This window comes from Phytophthora infestans, genomic scaffold (genome assembly GCF_000142945.1).
Source record: "Phytophthora infestans T30-4 supercont1.8 genomic scaffold, whole genome shotgun sequence".
NCBI classification, from domain to species: domain Eukaryota; phylum Oomycota; class Peronosporomycetes; order Peronosporales; family Peronosporaceae; genus Phytophthora; species Phytophthora infestans.
In genome coordinates this window covers 3,405,297-3,411,333 of record NW_003303751.1, presented here as the reverse complement: position 1 = coordinate 3,411,333, position 6,037 = coordinate 3,405,297, and positions in this window count along the sequence as shown.

Here is a 6,037-nt window from a genome sequence, read left to right as displayed (position 1 = left end):
TAATTCTGGGCGTTTGCGTGTGTCGATGGGAGATGTTGCGTTTGAGCTAGCACTTGGGCGCAGAGGAAGCGTGTTGGGCTCATAACCCAAAAGTCGTTGGATCGAGACCAACAAGTGCTATCTTTTGTGCGCGTGAGACCAGTGCTTGCAGTAACAGCTCTTTTGCTGCTTCTACAGACTTTGCTCGGTCGTTAAGCGCGCGTCTAGTCTTTTGCCGCTATATCCACGTCTCCAACAGCCACACCAATTCACAAACGCCAAAAACAAGTCTTTATTTAGAGACCATCCAGATCAAGCAACGGATGCGACGAGCGGCTCAAGGTGATGTAGTTTTCATTTTGGAACGCTCGAACGGCTTTTGGGACGTTCGGTTGGGTTGTGTGAGCGGTGATTTCGTTGCCAAAACATCGACAAGCGCTGGAAGACGACAGCGACGTTGTCGAGGTGCACCGTCGGCATCAACGTTCGAAGGGTCTATCGAAGGCTTGAGAGGGTTGTTTTGGTTGTCTGATTGGGGTGAGTGCGTGCGTGCGATTGCGGCTGTTTGCGTATGGTTTGATTCTGGGCGTTTGCGTGTGTCGGTGGGAGATGTTGCGTTTGAGCTAGCACTTTGGCGCAGAGGAAGCGTGTTGGGCTCATAACCCAAAGGTCGTTGGATCGAGACCAACAAGTGCTATCTTTTGCGCGCGTGAGCCCAGTGCTAGCAGTAACAGCTCTTTTGCTGCTTCTACAGACTTTGCTCGGTCGTTAAGCGCGCGTCTAGTCTTTTGCCGCTATATCCACGTCTCCAACAGCCACACCAATTCACAAACGCCAAAAACAAGTCTTTATTTAGAGACCATCCAGATCAAGCGACGGATGCGACGAGCGGCTCAAGGTGATGTAGTTTTCATTTTGGAACGCTCGAACGGCTTTTGGGACGTTCGGTTGGGTTGTGTGAGCGGTGATTTCGCTGCCAAAACATCGACAAGCGCTGGAAGACGACAGCGACGTTATCGAGGTGCACCGTCGGCATCAACGTTCGGGGAGTCTATCGAAGGCTTGAGAGGGTTGTTTTGAATGTGGATTGTCTGATTGGGGTGAGTGCGTGCGTGCGATTGCGGCTGGTTGCGTTTGGTTTAATTCTGGGCGTTTGAGTGTGTCGGTGGGAGATGTTGCGTTTGAGCTAGCACTTTGGCGCAGAGGAAGCGTGATGGGCTCATAACCCAAAAGTCGTTGGATCGAGACCAACAAGTGCTATCTTTTGTGCGCGTGAGCCCAGTGCTTGCAGTAACAGCTCTTTTGCTGCTTCTACAAACTTTGCTCGGTCGTTAAGCGCGCGTCTAGTCTTTTGCCGCTATATCCACGTCTCCAACAGCCACACCAATTCACAAACGCCAAAAACAAGTCTTTATTTAGAGACCATCCAGATCAAGCAACGGATGCGACGAGCGGCTCAAGGTGATGTAGTTATCATTTTGGAACGCTCGAACGGCTTTTGGGACGTTCGGTTGGGTTGTGTGAGCGGTGATTTCGTTGCCAAAACATCGACAAGCGCTGGAGGACGACAGCGACGTTATCGAGGTGCACCGTCGGCATCAACGTTCGGGGAGTCTATCGAAGGCTTGAGAGGGTTGTTTTGGATGTGGATTGTCTGATTGGGGTGAGTGCGTGCGTGCGATTGCGGCTGGTTGCGTTTGGTTTAATTCTGGGCGTTTGAGTGTGTCGGTGGGAGATGTTGCGTTTGAGGCTTAGCACCTTTGGCGCAGAAGGAGCGTGATGGGCTCATTACTCAAAGTCGTTGGATCGAGACCAACCAGTGCTATCTTTTGTGCGCGTGAGCCCAGTGCTTGCAGTAACAGCTCTTTGCTGCTTCTACAAACTTGCTCGGTCGTTAAGCGCGCGTCTAGTCTTTTGCCGCTATATCCACGTCCTTAACAGCCACACCAATTCACAAACGCCAAAAACAAGTCTTTATTTAGAGACCATCCAGATCAAGCAACGGATGCGACGAGCGGCTCAAGGTGATGTAGTTATCATTTTGGAACGCTCGAACGGCTTTTGGGACGTTCGGTTGGGTTGTGTGAGCGGTGATTTCGCTGCCAAAACATCGACAAGCGCTGGAAGACGACAGCGACGTTATCGAGGTGCACCGTCGGCATCAACGTTCGGGGAGTCTATCGAAGGCTTGAGAGGGTTGTTTTGGATGTGGATTGTCTGATTGGGGTGAGTGTGTGCGTGCGATTGCGGCTGGTTGCGTTTGGTTTAATTCTGGGCGTTTGAGTGTGTCGGTGGGAGATGTTGCGTTTGAGCTAGCACTTTGGCGCAGAGGAAGCGTGATGGGCTCATAACCCAAAAGTCGTTGGATCGAGACCAACAAGTGCTATCTTTTGTGCGCGTGAGCCCAGTGCTTGCAGTAACAGCTCTTTTGCTGCTTCTACAAACTTTGCTCGGTCGTTAAGCGCGCGTCTAGTCTTTTGCCGCTATATCCCCGTCTCCGACAGCCACACCAATTCACAAACGCCAAAAACAAGTCTTTATTTAGAGACCATCCAGATCAAGCAACGGATGCGACGAGCGGCTCAAGGTGATGTAGTTTTCATTTTGGAACACTCGAACGGCTTTTGGGACGTTCGGTTGGGTTGTGTGAGCGGTGATTTCGTTGCCAAAACATCGACAAGCGCTGGAAGACGACAGCGACGTTATCGAGGTGCACCGTCGGCATCAACGTTCGGGGAGTCTATCGAAGGCTTGAGAGGGTTGTTTTGAATGTGGATTGTCTGATTGGGGTGAGTGCGTGCGTGCGATTGCGGCTGGTTGCGTTTGGTTTAATTCTGGGCGTTTGAGTGTGTCGGTGGGAGATGTTGCGTTTGAGCTAGCACTTTGGCGCAGAGGAAGCGTGATGGGCTCATAACCCAAAAGTCGTTGGATCGAGACCAACAAGTGCTATCTTTTGTGCGCGTGAGCCCAGTGCTTGCAGTAACAGCTCTTTTGCTGCTTCTACAAACTTTGCTCGGTCGTTAAGCGCGCGTCTAGTCTTTTGCCGCTATATCCACGTCTCCAACAGCCACACCAATTCACAAGCGCCAAAAACAAGTCTTTATTTAGAGACCATCCAGATCAAGCAACGGATGCGACGAGCGGCTCAAGGTGGTGTAGTTTTCATTTTGGAACGCTCGAACGGCTTTTGGGACGTTCGGTTGGGCTGTGTGAGCGGTGATTTCGTTGCCAAAACATCGACAAGCGCTGGAAGACGACAGCGACGTTGTCGAGGTGCACCGTCGGCATCAACGTTCGGGGAGTCTATCGAAGGCTTGAGAGGGTTGTTTTGGATGTGGATTGTCTGATTGGGGTGAGTGCGTGCGTGCGATTGCGGCTGGTTGCGTTTGGTTTAATTCTGGGCGTTTGAGTGTGTCGGTGGGAGATGTTGCGTTTGAGCTAGCACTTTGGCGCAGAGGAAGCGTGTTGGGCTCATAACCCAAAGGTCGTTGGATCGAGACCAACAAGTGCTATCTTTTGCGCGCGTGAGCCCACTGCTTGCAGTAACAGCTCTATTGCTGCTTCTACAGACTTTGCTCGGTCGTAAAGCGCGAGTCTAGTCTTTTGCCGCTATATCCCCGTCTCCAAGAGCCACACCAATTCACAAACGCCAAAAACAAGTCTTTATTTAGTGATCATCGAGATCAAGCAACGGATGCGACGAGCGGTTCGAGGTGGTGTAGTTTTCATTTTGGAACGCTCGAACGGCTTTTGGGACGTTCGGTTGGGTTGTGTGAGCGGTGATTTCGTTGCCAAAACATCGACAAGCGCTGGAGGACGACAGCGACGTTGTCGAGGTGCACCGTCGGCATCAACGTTCGCGGGGTCTATCAAAGGCTTGAGAGGGTTGTTTTGGTTGTCTGATTGGGGTGAGTGCGTGCGTGCGATTGCGGCTGTTTGCGGCTGTTTGCGTTTGGTTTAATTCTGGGCGTTTGAGTGTGTCGGTGGGAGATGTTGCGTTTGAGCTAGCACTTTGGCGCAGAGGAAGCGTGATGGGCTCATAACCCAAAAGTCGTTGGATCGAGACCAACAAGTGCTATCTTTTGCGCGCGTGAGCCCACTGCTTGCAGTAACAGCTCTTTTGCTGCTTCTACAGACTTTGCTCGGTCGTTAAGCGCGCGTCTAGTCTTTTGCCGCTATACCCCCGTCTCCAACAGCCACACCAATTCACAAACGCCAAAAACAAGTCTTTATTTAGAGACCATCCAGATCAAGCAACGAATGCGACGAGCGGCTCAAGGTGGTGTAGTTTTCATTTTGGAACGCTCGAACGGCTTTTGGGACGTTCGGTTGGGTTGTGTGAGCGGTGATTTCGTTGCCAAAACATCGACAAGCGCTGGAAGACGACAGCGACGTTATCGAGGTGCACCGTCGGCATCAACGTTCGGGGAGTCTATCGAAGGCTTGAGAGGGTTGTTTTGGATGTGGATTGTCTGATTGGGGTGAGTGCGTGCGTGCGATTGCGGCTGTTTGCGTATGGTTTAATTCTGGGCGTTTGAGTGTGTCGGTGGGAGATGTTGCGTTTGAGCTAGCACTTTGGCGCAGAGGAAGCGTGTTGGGCTCATAACCCAAAAGTCGTTGGATCGAGACCAACAAGTGCTATCTTTTGTGCGCGTGAGCCCAGTGCTTGCAGTAACAGCTCTTTGCTGCTTCTACAGACTTTGCTCGGTCGTAAAGCGCGCGTCTAGTCTTTTGCCGCTATATCCCCGTCTCCGACAGCCACACCAATTCACAAGCGCCAAAAACAAGTCTTTATTTAGTGATCATCGAGATCAAGCAACGGATGCGACGAGCGGCTCAAGGTGATGTAGTTATCATTTTGGAACGCTCGAACGGCTTTTGGGACGTTCGGTTGGGTTGTGTGAGCGGTGATTTCGCTGCCAAAACATCGACAAGCGCTGGAAGACGACAGCGACGTTATCGAGGTGCACCGTCGGCATCAACGTTCTGGGAGTCTATCGAAGGCTTGAGAGGGTTGTTTTGAATGTGGATTGTCTGATTGGGGTGAGTGCGTGCGTGCGATTGCGGCTGTTTGCGTTTGGTTTAATTCTGGGCGTTTGAGTGTGTCGGTGGGAGATGTTGCGTTTGAGCTAGCACTTTGGCGCAGAGGAAGCGTGTTGGGCTCATAACCCAAAGGTCGTTGGATCGAGACCAACAAGTGCTATCTTTTGCGCGCGTGAGCCCACTGCTTGCAGTAACAGCTCTTTTGCTGCTTCTACAGACTTTGCTCGGTCGTAAAGCGCGAGTCTAGTCTTTTGCCGCTATACCCCCGTCTCCAACAGCCACACCAATTCACAAACGCCAAAAACAAGTCTTTATTTAGTGATCATCGAGATCAAGCAACGGATGCGACGAGCGGTTCGAGGTGGTGTAGTTTTCATTTTGGAACGCTCGAACGGCTTTTGGGACGTTCGGTTGGGTTGTGTGAGCGGTGATTTCGCTGCCAAAACATCGACAAGCGCTGGAGGACGACAGCGACGTTGTCGAGGTGCACCGTCGGCATCAACGTTCGGGGGGTCTATCGAAGGCTTGAGAGGGTTGTTTTGGATGTGGATTGTCTGAGTGGGGTGAGTGCGTGCGTGCGATTGCGGCTGGTTGCGTTTGGTTTAATTCTGGGCGTTTGAGTGTGTCGGTGGGAGATGTTGCGTTTGAGCTAGCACTTTGGCGCAGAGGAAGCGTGATGGGCTCATAACCCAAAAGTCGTTGGATCGAGACCAACAAGTGCTATCTTTTGTGCGCGTGAGCCCAGTGCTTGCAGTAACAGCTCTTTTGCTGCTTCTACAAACTTTGCTCGGTCGTTAAGCGCGCGTCTAGTCTTTTGCCGCTATATCCACGTTTCCAACAGCCACACCAATTCACAAACGCCAAAAACAAGTCTTTATTTAGAGACCATCCAGATCAAGCAACGGATGCGACGAGCGGCTCAAGGTGGTGTAGTTATCATTTTGGAACGCTCGAACGGCTTCTGGGACGTTCCGTTTGGGTTGTTGTGGAGCGTGGTATTCGTTGCCAAAAACAT